We start from the raw sequence: 18597 nt of genomic DNA on the forward strand, positions 1-18597 counted from the left end.
GAAGGTTATATATCTTCATAAAAAAGTTTTGTTGAGTTGAACAAGGGGCATATATATTAATAACAAGTATAGGTTTGTCTAAATAAGGGCAGGTTGTAGTAAAGTAACACCATCTACCTTCATTATCTGACCCCATTTCAACTATATCTAACAAAAAGCTGTTTTTAATTATAATGGCCACCCCGGCACTATTGGAAGTGCCCCCCGAGGCTATGATCCTTTTGATCCAAGGTCTCGATTTATCTTGTTCCCATTGGTGATTCAACAAATGCGTCTCCTGGACAAAAGCAATAGTAGATTTAGATTTAAGAGTCAGATGCATAAAAAGTTTTTTTTTATTAGGTGTTTGTAACCCTTTAATGTTCCACGATTCTATGTCCCACATATGCTAGTTAACTGAAGTAGGTTAAAGGTAGTAAAAGAAGCGGGGAATTGATATTACACTTCTCTTTACTACGATGCTGTAGCGTAACCATATGGGCAAGTATAACAAGTCCTTCCAGCTTAACCCCCGTGCCTAACCACCTCCCCCTAAGCCCGGAAGGATCTGGGAAAAAAAGGTATAAACTCAGAAAATAGCAAGACCTTGGCCCCACCCAATGGGTGAGACACTTTAATCCCAGAAAATAAATCCTAAAACTCCAGGAACACAAATGCATAGCTATCCCATGCAGTGCTTAAGAATACTCACAGCTCTGCCATAATGACTGAAATCTTGAGAAGTTAGTCAGCAGTAGTAATTATTTAATAATTATAGAGACTATTGTAGGTTTACAAGTGAACTAAAGTATAATTGAGAGGGAGCGTCCATTGGATATGGAGGAGACCTTCCCCCCTTGGAGTATATAAGATCATTGAGAAATATTACTAAACCTAAATTCGGAGCCTTAGTTATGGCCAGAAAAGGTATGAAACAAACATTGAACATACTTCTTACCATCTTAGTATTTGTACCGGTGAGGTTGACCTCACAATATACATTTCACAAGAGGTCCAGCAGATATTCCACCAACCACCGTTAAAAATAACATAGTTCCTTGAACATAGAGAATGTAAATCTTTCTCAACACCCTACAGTTCTCTTTAGTTAATCGCTGCTTGAGGAGTGTAGGTATTCCGCAAATCCTCGAAATTCCGAACCTCCCCTATACACTAAATGTCTTATATTTATGATAGCCATCGTCAGGTCGTATATATAAAGTAACCTTTTACTGCACTTTAAGAACATTAAAATATTGCTTGTGATATGAAATTGCAAGGCACCCCATACTCTTTCTACCTGGCCCTTTAATGCCCGTATAATAAACTAGGCAATATCAATCTTTAGGAAAACTTTACTTTATAGGATGCTTAGAATCCGTAACTGGATGCACATGTCCAGCTGAGCATCCTGCTTAGGCTGAGTGTGTCATAAGGAAAGACGATAATTTCCATTCATATTCTATGTGGGAAACCAGCGTTCATTATAATGCTATGCATTTCAAACACCCAGTCGCCGGTCCGAATAAAAAAAAACTCCCGACCACAAAATGTTCATGTGGGCTATGAACCAAGGGGGGACTAAAGTTGGACTTATGACCCCTATTGCCTCTAGGAATCGGTGAATACAAGTGGGCGTCTGACATGTGAGGTTAATAGCCAAGCTGGCAACTCAACACCACAAGGACTCCACTATCCTCACCGAGCAAACAGGTGATCTATCAAACCTACCCTCCTCAGGAAATGCCTGGATAAGAAATGGCTGATTCATTTGCAGATGCAGTGACCCCTGCCCCGTAAGAAGCATCAGTGATAATATTATCTCCTGTTGACTCATTTTCAGAAAAAATAACTGTATTATCACTAGCAGCCTCCAAACAAGTAAGGCATTTTGTACAGTTAAATATGAAAAACCGCCGTTGGTAGTCTTTCCATTCCTACACTAAATCCAAAAAACAAGTACCCTATGTTTGTTGAGTATATTTTGGTAGCCCACTGAATGGCAGCATCGTAAACTCCTATGTCCAGCCATGGTTAGTCTTACTAGGACCCCATGGCCAGCAGGTGTTAGCCTATATTACCCAAGTTCAGATCTAGAGTTAGAATGAGACTTTAAAATCCTGTAATGATGTTTATCTGTCCTCCGGAATCGCTGGATGCATTATCGATGCTGTCCCCTGTAGTTTGCTAATTACCTTTTATAAAGTAATGCCCTCTTGCCTATTTTCAAATGTGAGACAACTCATCTGGTCACAATGACCCGCACTCCCATCCTACACTAACTCGAAGTGACCTCAGCAGGAAGGTATGGTTCCAAAATCCTCTCCCCCTAGATACGAAACACAACCACTGAAAAATTAAGGTAGAAAACTAACTCCTACCAACTCTGCAACTACAGGATATGCAAGAACCAGTCTTGGGACCGGTAAGTGCACATATCGCAATGAGTCTTGTGTTAAAAAAAAAAAAACAAAAAAAAAAAACAAAAAACAAAAAAAAAACCTTTGTCTGTCAAGCCCTTCATGCAGCTCTGCACCATTCGTGTAGCCATATATCACACAGCTGATTACACACACCGCTGCCATCAAGGGAGCCGGATTCTCCTCAATTCCAAGGTCCAAAAACAGGATGGAGTCAGGGGTAAGGGTAGGCAGAAAAAACAGTACCTGCCGATGAAGAGCATCTGGAGAGTCGAACGCTGTAAGACCAGAATCCTCAGCATACAGTTTAGGTCAGATAGCGATTGCTTTCACCCTTGATCACCTCGGAGAGGGTAACATCCTCATCAGCTTGGTAGTTCGAAACTAAGCAATAGGGAGCCTTAACCTTGTCAAACTTGCGTTACGGAGTCTTGTCACTTTAAGAAACCACTCGGATCATTGAAAATTAGAAGGTCAAAGTACCTTCGGGCAGTAAACAACATGGTGACCAGTTAGGGAATCAGAGTTAATCCACGGGATGCCACGAGGATATTGGGCCTTGCAACTGCAAATCGGTATACTGTGGTGGTATCATGGTAGCAAGCTATCGAGGTAAGCTAGTAAACCAAGCAGACTAGCCTAATACAATTTAGCGATCTATCCGCTCCACCTGTAGAACATGAGTTACTCATTCTGTGATGTTTGATCCGGACACTAATTGAATGTTTTCATAAAAACAGCAGCTGCTTCATTGTAATTCTGAGCCGAAAGCTGTAAACCTTGGTGAGAGAAAGTGAGAGTGTTGGGATACCTCATTTGGAATCTAATTTGTTTTTTAATTAAATAGGCGCAAAAGGGAGTTAGTTTCTGCCTCTCCATTTTAATCGGGGCATGAAGATCAGAAGAGAGAGATATTTTGGAGCCTTTCCATTCTATGTATTTTGTATTCCTTGCTGCTATTAGTAGTTTGCTCACATGTTGGTAATTGAGAATCTTGACATACACAGGTCTCGGTTTAGGTTTGTCATTAGCTGGTCTTAGAGCTCTATGGGCACGTTTAATTATTATTTTATCCGAGAGAGGTTCTTTGTCCAGGAATAAAGAAAACATTTCAGATATGCTCTCCAGCAATACTAGTTGTACAATATGCTCCGGAATGCCTCTTAAAATGAGGTTATTACATCTGGATCTGGCTTCGAGGTCTAGTAATTTCTGTTGAATGTTCTCTATGCTTGTGGCATTATTTCTTTGATCTTTTTGTAGCTGTTCAATTTTTACCTCATTATCTAGCACCTTTGCTTCTGTTTTATCAATTCTAGTTAGGATTCTGTCAATAGATTCACTAAACGTTTTAAGCTGTTGTGAGAAGCTTTGAATTGCTGTTTGGATGGGTTGCAGTGCAATCTTTAATTCCTCCATGCTAGTAGAATCATTTTTCACTTTAGATGATGATGATGGTGGTGGTTTCGGGGCCTCTTGTTGCTTGGCAGATCTAGCCCTTTTAGTAGTTACCTCTTTCTCTGGAGATGCTATGGCAGAAAATTTTGCTTTGGTAGTTTGGGTTTCCATAGTGTCCAGCTCCTGTGACATATCTGTATATCTTTTTTGTCTTTTTATTTACAGGAGAAGGAAGGCCTCTGAGATCCAGAGCACATGTACTGCAGGCATGCAGGAGAAGAGAGAAACAGATCATACACAATCCTTTAAGTTAGCTTCTCAACAGACCCCTCCAGATGCTGGTATTCATATCAGGTAAGATTATTGACACTTCAGTGAAATTATTGTTTGTTAAATAGTCTCTCAACCCTTAAGATTAGCTGTTTTATTCAAGTAAGTGGCAGAGCTATGTAGTTACACTGCTTATAGGATGGCAGCCGTCTTGTTCCAAACAATCCAAACAATCTTGTTTTTGGCAAAAAAACTTGTAATTTTATTGAGTCATTAAGCATGATACATAGCTTTGGCAAAATCTGCATGCATGTCAGGAGATCCAAACTTAATGGTGGCCTTTTGCTGGAAATCATTTGACATTAATTAAAAAAGTGTGTTTTTTCCATGTCCAGCTTCCGTAAGGCTATCTGAGTTCCCCTTGTACTTGCTGCTAAGATTACAGAGGATTCTAGGGAACAAGTGAGTGAGGCTATACTGAGGATTTAACTATGGGCAGTGTGGTTTAATCATGCAGGTGAAGCTCAAGTGATTAAATAAAGCCAGCAATGGGTAAATCCTCATATACCCACAATCATGCGTCGGTTATTGCTATTATAAAATGACATCATTTAAGAAATAAATTGCTTCCCTTTCTTAAATAATGTTTTTGTATAATGACACAGTAGTATTCCTCCATGTTGTTTCCTCATTATTCTATGTTTGATATCGTACTGGGCAATCATATAGGACTTACATTCCCACACTTCCACAGTACATCAGTGCTGTTGAAAACAAGTAACTAAGAAAGGAAGATCCCTGTTGCTTTTTCTTTTAAACTATGAAATGGGACAGCTTAAAGGTACAAGAGAGACAGGGCAGAAATCCCAAGGAAAATCAGGTATGTTTATTTAGTCTTGCAAAACATACCTGATTTTCCTTGTATTTGCTCTGCCGTTTGTACATACCTCTCAGCCTTTTAGCTCAAGAAATGTGGAGAAGGCCTTAAATGATAGGGGCAAAGGCTACAAAATAAGGACCAATTGTAAATGTTTCTCTTATAAACTTATACGCTGCTAGAATAACACGACTTGTGTTAATGTGCATTGCCTAAAGGATATGAAGTCTGAAACTCAATTACTTGTCATTATTTAGTGACTTCACTCCTCAGTGATTTGTCATAAAACCACACATTTTAAGAATAAAAGACCAAAAATATGAGGCAAAAATCTGGACATTCTTTGAAAATCTAGACAGTTGAGACATAGGTCTTTCATAGCATATATGAATAGAAAAACATCTGACCACTTAGTGATATGTCAGCGATCAGACTTTTTTCCATTTGTATATACTCAGTTTACAACAGGCATGCTGGCTGGTCTGCCCAATCAGCATGCTCATTTTTGTATAGTAATGAGCTATCACGGTATCCCTTATATACTATCTGAGACTAGCTGTATATGCCATCAAATTATCCCATAATCAATTCCAGCATCTTCAGTAATTTCTGAGAAAGATCTCCTTTTAAAGGTATGAGTCCTGTCTGCCCTCTTGTGTCTTTTCACTCTAGGGATCAACCAGAAAGCCACTGTAGGCTGCGGTATCTAGGATAAGGACTGCAAGAAAGCCAATTTCTTGAAAGTTTCCTAGTCTACCAAGGCCTACAGCTTCTGTCTGTCCCAATTTTCTGCTTCATCCTGAGCTGCATGCCCTTATGTGAACTAAGTACATGTTCAACCACATACTTCTCAACCTCTTAGCACAAAAAATCAGGACAAATGCAAAAATAATGGGGGAGACAAAGCTTCAGAAATAGGGACACCTATTAAATACTGGTAGTACAAACTAAGAAAATTGCTAGAATAAAAGGTCTTGTGTAACTATACATTTTCTGAAGGATATGAAGTCTGAAATTTAAACTACTCTTATTATTTAGTGAATTCAATCCTCACAGACTTGCCCCAAACATCCAGAAAATCACATCTTTTATGAATAACAGATCAAAAATATGAGACAAAAATCTGGACCTTCTGCAAAAATCTGTACAGTTCAGAGGTATGTTCAACCACCCTACACAGTTATTAGAGATCGATATGAAAGAGTAACTTAACCTTTTTTGTAGCCTGTGTAATACTATTTAACAGAAAGTAGTAGTCTGGTGTAACCCCCCCCATTTGAGAATAATAACTTTTAGGTTTCCTATTTAGATAAAGCATCCTAAATACAACAGTTAGGGTAAGATTCCTAAAAGTCACTGCCAGAAATGATCTTGAGACTATTCTCTAACTACTTTTCATGCTTGTCACTAGCTATGGCACAAAGCTCACAATAATTCCTCACCTTTTATCAGTGACCCCCTGGTAATCTACCTTAGTTGATCCAAAAATAGTGTAACCAATAGTTGTGATGCTGGTGGCAGAATCTAACATGAATTATGACAATACTAAGGCATAGTATAGAGCTCTTCTGGGTTTACATACTGGCAGGCCATATATAGCAGGTATCTCTACTAATCATAACTGCCATTCTTCTTCATCTCTCCAAAGAAGTACTCCTTGTGACCAGCAACATTAACTTTCTCTCATCTATCTTTTGCATTTCCTGTTCATAAATATGCATTTACTACATAAAAACAGAATTTATTTATTATTATTTATTTTATTTTACATTCGTTTACCAGGAAAGGCTGACTCGACACAGGTCCTTTTTCAGTGGATGCCTGGGGAGAAAAGCTCCACATTAAAAACAATATAAACAACAGAAACACATTAAGGTACAAGTACACATACACAACAGTATATTAAGGTACATGTATTCATATGCATTGTGTCTTCATTCTATTCAAATGAATCTGTAAGCATGTCCTTTTAACTGGGTTGGTAAACTCTCTAATCCCATGCATTTGGTGAGGAAAATAGTGCAAACTGGGCAGCATGATGAATCAGAGATAAGAACTCTGCCTCACCATTCCCAGCCTATTCCTTCAACCAATTTACATTTATCTGAAAACATTTACAGTTATTTAGAAAGGAACTATCTATCCAGCTATTAGGTTTGCAAGTCTTTCTAGGTCCCTTGCAGTATGCTTAAAGTCCTGGACACCTTACCTTTGAGAGACATCCAGTCAACCTTTCATTTCAACAGCTCCTTCCAACTGATGGAAGAGGCATATGAGAAGCATGGGCATGACTCCATCTTTGCAACAAAAGTGGGAAGCCAAGGCTTCTTGGTTTCATGTTCTAACTGCAATGCATTTAAAACTACAAAAAGAATTGATATAGATGTTGTGCATAATGTCTATGACAATGTAATCTATTTGCTGTTTAATGATCCTATCACCCAATCTCTCCTGTTACATTAGCTAATGGTATATTATGTACACTACACCCTTTTAGCAGTTGTCATAGGCCCTATAGTCCATCCAAATAACTATACTTAACCTAGATCCCTTCTATCCTCAGCTCAGTGATGATCCAACATGGAAAACTCCTGCCAGGTTACAACATCTGAAAGACACTTCCACACCCCTCCCAAGATTACATGCCAATTGTGATATATTCTAACCACGTTCCTTACCTAGCCTACTGCTGTACCTGTAATTACAGGTTTGTTGTTGGCCTGAAACACAAAGATGCTGTCTCACATACATATGATAATAATCAAGCTAAAGATCACTAAAATCCTTCTCATGTACTGGATGTGTTTCATAAATAGACAAACGTGTTCATTACTTTGAATAAACTAAATAACTTAAAAAGTCAAGAAGGACTCCTTCATGTTTTTATTACTTGACTTTGACAATGTGTACATTCTACTCTGGTTAGGTGTCTGCCTGCCAAACACCTGCAGGAATACAATAGTGGATTACTTTGAACAAAAAGGCTTTCCCTTTTCTTTTTACTAAAGGCAGTTTGAAGGACCAGATGTTCACATAGAGCATGTAATCGAGGAAAGCAGAGTACCCAGTACAAATCCAAATGGACACAGGGAAGATATGTATATTAAACCAGTTGTACTAGAAGTAGTGAATATACTAACAGAGATAAAACAACTGGAACTGGCATCTTTAGAAAAGGGTAGGAGCAAACTACATAGGAAAAATGGGAATTGTGGGAGCAATACATACAGGGGAGGAATGAGGTTTAAAAGAAGGCAGGACTTAAATGAGCTATGTAATGTTTGACAAACAGGGGAGTCCCTGGTGGTCTAGTGGTTAGGATTCGGTACTCTCAACACCACAGCCTGGGGTCAATCTCTGGTCAGAGAAGCTTCTATGAACAGTAATTGCATAGATTATAAGTGATGTAAAATATTTGCCACTAGAATTATGTCATTGTGGTCTGTGATGTATAGTACTTGCAATAAGATTATGCCAAGTATGGTTTGTTTTCATTTATATAAATGTAAAATTGCCTATGTCATAAGTGATAATTTAATAAATATGTTTTTGTTAAAAAACAAAACAAAAAAAACCCACTCCACTCAGGAATTAAACTGGGGAACTAAACCTAGCCTGCAGTCTTCACCACTTTCTCAGTCTGTAACTGAATGCAGATGCATCCTGGATATCTGTATACACTAAAAAGGAATCATATATCAATCCAAAAATGAAACTAAATGTAGTGCAAAATGTCATGTTCTCTCTAACAGATGTTTATAAAACCTCAAGTTTCTTTCATATACAAAAAGGTAATAAGTCAGTCATCCTTTGAGAGTTCTTAGTAAAACTTCCTTAAAATGATACTTCAGTACCAATGTAAAACATGCACCTAAGAGATCTATTCTACCCTTATAGATGAAAATGCAGTTAACTGTTGAATTAGGCAAAACTATATTAAATATTGATGTATTATATACAGGGAGTTTTTGACATGCGTTCTTGCATTGACAAAAAAGATCCCTTTTCTGAGAAAAATTGTACTACTGGTATAATGATAACTCAGGAGATATATGCCAGTTGTGTGCCGCTTTCCTCACAATGAAAAGGTATAATACTGCATTCTAGACACGATATAGAGGATTATGAGCTGTTTACTAGTGCTAACTACATTGTATTACATAGAGTGCACTAATTCCACTCCGATAATCAGAAAAAGACTGATCAGTTAATCACTAAAGTGGCACGAGACTTGACTTAACAAATGTTGAGTACTCACAGCTAAAGTTGTTAAGGTCAGGTCTCAGGCTAGACATTAAAATCTGCCAGTACAAATGACAGCAGCATAATACAAAGATTTGTTTCTGCCTGCTGTCCATCGGTAACATATCCCTAACTTCCTGTTCTAAACTTAGAAAAATTACTAGAATAACAGGATGTTTGTTCACTTGATTTTCTGAAAGATATGAAATCTGAAACAAAAAATGTATGCCATTATTCAGTGTCTTCAATCCTAAGTAATTTGTCCGAAAAACACAGACTTTATGAGGAAGAGACCTAACATATGAGGTGAAAATCTGGACAGTCTGCAAAAATCTGGGGGTGTTCATTGTGGTAGAGAAGATTAATAGGTTCATTGATTAGCACTTAGGTCCACTGCCCTTGTGGACCCTTTTAAGCCTAGTCAATTAATCCATATAAAAATCAAAGCCTGCACCTTTTGTCTGTAAGGCAAATATCTTAATCATTATGTCGCCCCCCCCCCTCTAAATTTGTGATTGGCTTTTAACAGGGACGATAATTCTCTAGGAGTAGTGAAAATAGGTGTGATGCTAGTTAGGATAAAGTCTAAAAGATTTTGACCCCAGGAGTGTGGATTAACTATTTGTATAAGGGAATCAGCATTTGTTAAATCTAGGAGTCTTTGGATCTACCCAGTCTTTGTAGTACAGTTTGTGCAACTAATTGATGGATAGTTGAAATTACCCAACACAAAGATACATAAATACATATATATATATATATATATATATATATATATATATATATATATATATATATTTATATATATATATATATATATATATATATATATATATAATTACTGAGTAGTTAACTAAGCTTTGAAATCTTTCTGGGCCATTCAGGGTTATGAAAGGTGTTGTATAGTAGGATATGAATTCATAGTTTGGCTTGCTTGTTGTAGTTTTATGTTCAATAATTTTAATTTGTATGTTACAGGGAATATTTATAGAGATATTTGACTCTCTGGAAAGTAATGACACATACTGTGAATGCAAAAGGAGATCCTCTGTGAAAACAAAAATACTCCAATAAAAACTGAAAACAGTGTTTTAGCAGCAAATATTAAATAAATTACTTCAACAGTACATATGAAACAGACGTCTTCTGAATAGACTTACTGTAATCCAAGGCTGAATCTTAAATCAAGTCCAGTGTAGTACCCATAAAAAGACACTATCTATTGTTACATTCCCATGCAAATAGGTTCATACTAGGTAACTGCCCTTGCGAGGCATTTTAAGCCTAGCCAATTATCCCTTCTGAAACTCAAACCCTGTACCTTGTGTTTGTAAGGCAAACACCTTAACCATTAGGCTACCCTCCCAACCTTGTGATGGATGGAATATGTTTTAAACCACCAACGGCATAGGAAAATCAACCAGCAAATGATCCAAAGTCCATTAAAGCAGAACTTTATTATTAACACCACCAAATAATAAAATAACAAAATAACGCATGAGATTAGGTTTAGCGCTTTCATCCTAACAAAACATTTGGACTTCTTCAGAACCTGCTATCTTTTAGCTCTCATCCATTTTTATACCCCATGGTTAATAAGACTTAATTAAATAATCATTTCATGGTCTGCTGTTTCTTAAAGGTATGTTAAACAATTTGAATAAACTGCATAAATGAATTAATAAAAAAATAAAAATGCAACAATATATGTGAATATGTATATAAGTGACCAAATAATATTTTACAAAGTACTTCTTCGTCACTGTATAATAAAAACTCCTAAAAGCACTTTAAAACAATGTACTACAACAAAACTTATAAATAAGTAAATAAAACTCATGGTGTTACCAGGCAGGCACCCATCCAAAAACTAACCAGGCCCAACTCTGCTTAGCTTCCAAAATCAGCCCTTTTAGAATGGCACAGTTATAAGTACACGGTTTGCAAATGCATTCTTAAATTGAACATCCTTGTTAAAAATCTAAAACTTTTGAAACAATAATCTTGTGAGTCTAAAAAAATAAAACTATTATTTTTTTATAAAAATGTCATTGTTATTAGAAAATTTTAAATAAAGACTTAATGAATAAATTTTTACTAGTGTTTGAACCATATTCAATAAGGCACTTAATATAACACTCCAAACAATTCTCATAAATATGTTTTTGTTTTTAATACAGGCATAATAGAAGTATATTCATTTAATCCTGGAAAGATGGTAGCATTACATCTTAACTGCCACTCCAGTTCTTTCCTTTGCAGATCCAGTTCCCACACACCATTCCTATTTTGCTTGTCAACTTTATCCAAAATCCCAAACTTAAAACCTCTGTACTTGCCACAATTGAATGTGTGCCTGTAAAGGGCATTGTTTTGATTTTTGGTTTTAATTGCATTTAAGTGCTCATAAATTCTCTTTTTAAAGGCTCATTCTGTTTCCCAATGTAGTAACTATCATACTGGGTACATATCTCAATATAGGCTACCCCTGATGTGTTACAATTTCCATCCCTAAATCATAATATCATGTCCATTGAAGTTAAATATAACTGATTCTGTTCCTGGTGCCTTTGTTAAGATAATCAGAACCAAATTTCAATGGGCTTCAAACAAAAATGTCAAATTGTGACCCATTTTGTTCAAAAATAATGGCTTGTCTCCTACAATATTACATATCTCATCATAAATTCTGAACATAGCCCAATTTCTTGTAATAATATTCATTATATCTTTTGAATAAGGGCCATAAGGTATGATTATAGTATTTAAAAATGCATAATTTTTCGACTGAAATGTACTTACAAAGTTTTTGAATAGTTCTTGTATTCCTAGCAGGTGTTTGTACCTAGTACACTATCCCACCTTCACTTCCACAATCACTTTGTTTAATAAATCTATAGGGCATCTCCTTTCTGTGACTATTTCCAAAAATGTAATAACCTATGCCTCAAAAAATTCAATATCTGACCACATTCTAGTTTCTCTCACTAACTCTCCTTTAAAATGATTCTTTTTAGTATATTTCAGATGGCAGCTGTAAAAACCTAAATAACTGAAAATGTCTCCTTCCTCTGAATTTTAGATTCAAGTTTTTGTGTCACAATGTTTTTAAATAATTCCACATCCAAATACTGTATATTTAAATCAGACTGTTTATAGTTGAAACTAGGAAAGGAAGGCAATTCATTAATATACTTTACAAATTCATCCTTGAGTTCATATGTTTCTTTCCATAAAATAAATATATCGTCAAAAAAACATAGGTACAAGTTCCAGTAATTCCTGAACTTACTTGTCATGCTATATTTCTTTTCCCATGCATACATAATGATATTTGTATATGTTGGGACATGGGTCTATATTATGTGATCAAAGAATCTCTTCTTTGAAAACATAATAATTGACACATATACAGCGAACACTGTAAACTGCAAATGGCCACATTCTCAAATTTTTTCCTCGGGGAAAAAATTCAGTTGGCTGTTATGGGGAATTGCCCTTTTCCTAAATGTAGTGTGATCTCAGAGTTGGTATATTTAGTTAGGGGGGTGTGGGGGCACAGCCCTCCACATCAGGGGGTGTGGGAGGTGAAGCCCCCCACTTAATTAGTGTTTCAAAGTTTGTTTTTTATTTTACGGCCACGTGAATTTTTTTCCTGAAGAAAAAATTCGAGGATGTGGCCACTCACGATTTACAGCATTCAATGTATATGTGTCAATTATTATGTGTTCAAAGAAGAGATTCTTCAATCACATAATATAGACCCTTGGGGTACAACTAACTCCCATTTCCATTCCAGATGTCTACCTGAAATATTCACCCTCAAACCAGAAATAATTACACTATAAATTTTTTCCATCAAGTTACAAATAGAATCTGTCATAGTAGATTTTAATATACTTAGTTCATAAACTGTCTCCCGGATCATTTCAATTTCTTCTTCATGGGTGATAGAGGAAAACAAATCGACCACTGCAACAGTAGAGAAACTGCTAAAATGACTATAAAATTCTTGTCTCGCTTTGCTTAAAAAATGCCATGAATCTTTCAGCATATATTCCACATTGCTTACATATTCTTTAAGCATCCTAACAACAAAACCTCCTAAAGAATATGTCATTGACTTATGTGCTGAGACTATTAACCTATACAGTAGTTTCTCCATACTTTTACATACTTTGAGGACTCCAAAAAATGTGGGTATTACTGTGTTTTCGTTATGCAAAAAAATTATACATTTTCTCGACCCCTAACCGGGAAAAGCCAAAAGAAGAAGAAGAAGTCACTTGTAATAATGAGTCCTGTAAGAATAAATACATTTTTGTTGCTGCTAAATTAACTTCATTAATGGAAACCCTTTTGTACTTCTGTGTGTCACTCAAAATCGCATTCATACTGCTTATATAATCCATTTTGTCCACGAAATCAGTACTGCCACCTTTGTCAGGCTTCATGATTCTTAGGTTTCTGTTATGTCTAAGTAGCTTCATTGAATTATTTCCTTTCTATTTATATTCTGGTATTTCTTTTTTGATTTTTTTTAACACCTGATAAATATTATCGTTCCATACCTTTTCAAAAGTGGCCACTAAAGGGAGGGGAGGGGGTTTAATGCATTTTTTTCTTTTAATATATCTGAATTATTCTCAGTTTGAATTTCATTTGTATTGCCCTTTTCTTTAAACAGAAGCTTTAGATTTAATTCTTGTAAAAGCTTTAATTCTTTTAAGACATCAGCTGGGTCAGTTCTCTTCCCAAGGACAAATTTCAAGCATTTTTTTAAATAAGTTAAATAATTCTCTGTTATGTTTAAGATGGTGTAACTGAATATTTTATATCCCTCATTTGCATACACTACCCCATTCAATGATATCTTCATTTTATGGCTCCCACTGTTGATCTTTTCCATTGTTACACATTGTTCCATCTCTTCCCCCCTCCCTCTGCCTTTGCCATAAAACCATTGATTGTTTTGGGGAGGTGGGGGTTCTCTAAAAAAAGTTTGTCTTTTTTTTATTTTCTAGTCTTTCAGATATTTTAATGGGAGGGTATGCTTGTTCATATGCATCTGACCCCTGGTTATTAATTTTCACAGATTCATTAAATTCCACAATTTCATAATTTTATCAGTATCATATCTAATTACATTACTTCTGGAATTCTTTATCAGAAAATAAAGCCTGTATGAAAATGTTGTACTCTTGCTCAAACACTCTCTAGTTCTCAGCAATATTAGTCAAACACAAGGGTACTGGGTTTTCAAAACCCTTATGCCATACCCACAAAGTATGTACAAACATACTGAAAATATTGTCTCAGTGCAGCCATTTGCCTTGAAAATTAAAACTCTGTTTAATTTTTCTACCTTATTATATTTGTACAATGTGTTTTTGATGAGGGAATACATAAACTACACAATAAAAAACATTTCAAAGTTCCATTACTGAAATATCCATTTTAAAAATCCTTTACTTGGGACATATATTTCTGTCTAACCGCTTGCTAACTGTCCCTTTTCTCCTATAACAAAATGTGCTACTCTCTCTGTGATTTTTTAATTGATCTAGCAACTCCAAGTTGTTCCTAATAGCTTCTGACAATCCCTTGCTATAAGAACAGTACCTAGTGCAAATTCAAGGTCCATAGCATTTTACTATCGGACACTACCACATCTCACTGTCAGGTATATAGAATGTGACCAAACCTTTTGTCTCATATAAAGAATGTCTCTCATTACATTTGCCTCTTAATTTAAATCACATGTTCATAAATTCCAGAGTAACTAATGTCCTTGCATTAATATTTCAACAAGTACTCATAGTGCATGGTGCTGTTGCACAGCTCACACACTTCACTGACGTGTCATTTAGAAATATGTAGTCATCTGCAATCCCTAAAGGGCAATATCTCATTACCTTGGAGTGTGTATGACTGCAAATTGTTCCACTGTGCAACTAAAACAACTATACAGAGAAGCTCTTATCACCTATGCTACTATATAAAAAAGTAAACAAACACACACACACACACACACACACACACACACACACACACACACACACACACACACACACACACATGCACATGCACACACACACACACACACACACACACACACACACACACACACACACAAACATGGGGTCTATATTGAAACATTGAACGCTGAAAACAGCGAACAATGCTTCATCGACACATTTTCAGCGAAAGCTGAAAATGTTGAAACCACAGAACAGCGATTTCTTTCCTAGGGAAAGAAATCGCTGTTCTAACCAAAACAACAAAAAAAAACATTAAACACTTCCAAACACATACACACATACCCTAACCCTAATTGTACCCCCCCAAAAAACAGTAAACAACTGAATACACATATGCACGTAACCCAACCATACATCTAATGGAAAAAAAAGTAAACATTTTTAAAACATATGCACTTACCTAAACCCACACCCTAACCCAAGGTCAGTAACTCTTGCACATTTATGTAAACAGTTCCAAACACATACACACTTACCTTAACCTTAATTCTACCCCCTCAAAACAAAAGTAAACAGCTGAAAACACATACACACGTAACTCAACCATACATCTAACTCAAAAAAAAAAAAAAACAGTAAACACGTTCATACATATGCACTTACCTTAACCTGCACCCTAACGCTAAGGTCAGTAACTGTTGCACATTCACGCTCGGGAGCTATACCGGACAAGGGACCACACCACAGTGCAGAATACGGCAAAGCAACAAAGCGGTCAAGCGACTTCTTTCCCAGGGAAATAATTCGCTAAACAGCCACTTCGCTGTTTTGTCTGTTCGCTCTTTATGTGTCAACGAAAACACATTCAACAAAATGCGTTTCCATCATTCTAATAGGAACCCCAAACATGCATGGATCTGCACATGCACACAATATCCTTCCAGTACCAAAGACACATAGACCCACTTACTCTCCACTGACAGACAGACAGGTGTATTGCAATTCACACACACCATAATTTACCTACACTTGTTGCCTATCAATGGAGAAAGAGCACAGTTTTACCTGCATAGATTCTCACTACTGAAATGCACCAGTGTGAGCTGTAAGACTGCAATGCATATTAATGTCTTTGAATCACTTCCCTGCCCACAATTTGTCTAGTTCAATCATTTATGAATCCCATACTATGAAAGTTCTTGACTGGGGCGGTATACCCGGAAGGTCAGTAGCATAAATACCTCTCATAAACTACCACATTAGCATGTTGCACTCTGAACCTCATTGCCAAAAGCCCACACTGGTAATTCTAGGCAGTGAGGGAGCTATTTTAATTGGAACAGCCTTGCAAAGGATGCAAGGCAGCTTGTTCTGATCTTGCAGATTTGCAGCTAAGTACAGATACTGGCCTTCTCATATTCTAGCATTCTTTTCTTGGATATGTTGTTGTGAACAGAAGTGGGATAACAATAATGCTATCCTTCTTCAGATTAGAACTATACTGGATTTTAAAGGTTTATTTAAACTCTGTATGTACATACTTAAACATCAAAAATATAGTTAAACCCAAACTATTTTGTTGCAAAGCTCAGAGTTAAAATATTAATCTAAACACTAACAAAATATTTTCATCTCTACTTTATCACCCTTTCACTCAGCCAGACAATCATCAATGCATGATTTCCTAAAATGTCTAAACGTTCCTGGAAACCCATCTGCCAAAAATGTAACAGATTGCTCCTTAAATGCCATGTGGACAGCTGCAAAACAGGCAGTTATTATGCACTGCTTATCTCTGTTTACCTCTTTTCTGTAAAATTTACCTTCACCCGTAAAAGTAAGGTTGTGTTTTAAAATTAATTCTACTATCTTAGTTAGTAACCAAATGAAGGAATTAAACTAATCTGTTTATTTCATTATTAGCTAGATTACTGCTTGTAATACTGCTTGTAATGCTTTCTAATTAAGGAATTTATTGTAGTGAAAGATAAAATCACAACTCACTAATATCTCATCTGTTTCCAATGAAGACTTTTTTTAAACACCTTTATTGAATTATCACTTGTGACACAGGCAAATTTACATTTATATAAAAATAATCAAACTGTATTAAAAAGGTCATGTTTACAAACATTATACTTTACATATATTGTTATACATCATATAAACTAAGCAACATTGCATGGATCTCACCATACCCAACAGAAAGGCGCTCTGCTCCAAAAAAAGGAAGTAAATCTGGTTGTCCACTGCCATAAACAAAATCTACAACAGAAGGAAGAATCTGATGCAGAATAAGGTGAAGTCCCAAGAATGGAAAAACTCACTTATCAGCCTCAACAAAAAGCTGAGATCCCTCATCAAATCCTCTAAAGCTAGCTATGAAAACACAATTGCAGTAGATAGTAAAGACAACCACAAGGCCTTCTACAGTTATGTAAAGAATCTCCACGGCAATACTCAGATTTCCTCTGAGCTATTGCACAATGGTACTGCCTATACCGAGCCAACAAATATTGCCAATATACTGGCAGACAGATTCAGTGCCAACTTTACCCCTCTCTCCCCCCACAAAGGACACACAATACCAGTAGACTGCCAGGCACCCAGTATTACTGATGCACAGGTTAAAACAGCACTGCCCAAGGCCAAGAATACAGCTTCTATGGGAACTGACAATATCCCTGGCTGTGTTCTACATGAACTACAGAGTGAACTGGCACTCACCTGTGTGCCCTGTTCAGTCACAGCCTCACCTCAAGCTTTGTTCCTACTGAATGGCACGCTGCTACAGTCATCCCTCTCCACAAAGGAGGAGCGACTACAGACCCTGGGAACTATCACCCCATTAGCCTGACAATTCTGATATGCAAAGCTATGGAATGCATCATTATGGACCTAATAAACAAGGATATAGGGAATCTCCAAACTCTGGATCCCACACAGTTTGGTTTTGTGAAGGGTAGATCATGTCTGCTCAACCTGGTTGACTTCTTTGAGTCAGTCACAAGAGCTGTGGATGAAGGCAAGGTGGTTCATACATCCTACCTTAATCTGGCCAAGGCCTTTGATACCATTCCCCACTCAGGAATCATAGAAAAACTCACTAAGCTAGGCATCAACCCTTATGTCACTAGATGGGTTGCAAACTTGTTCACAGATAGAACCCACAGTATAAAATTAGCTGACTCCAAGTCAGACTGCCAACCAGTCATGAGTGGAGTCCCACAGGGTTTGGTCCTGGGTCCTCTCCTTCTCTGAAGTCTAGGCCGATACAAAGAGACTCTGGCTGATAAATTTTGCAGATGATTGCAAGTTAGGAGCTATTATTAACTCCACATCCTGCAGAAAGGCCTCATTGAGACCAATAACTGGTGTCAGAACCATGGTGTTAAGCTCAATGCCAAAAAAGGTGTCATCATCCCCTTTG

This window comes from Protopterus annectens, chromosome 2.part0, assembly GCF_019279795.1.
Source record: "Protopterus annectens isolate FY-2018-M chromosome 2.part0, PAN1.0, whole genome shotgun sequence".
Classification (NCBI taxonomy): domain Eukaryota; kingdom Metazoa; phylum Chordata; order Ceratodontiformes; family Protopteridae; genus Protopterus; species Protopterus annectens.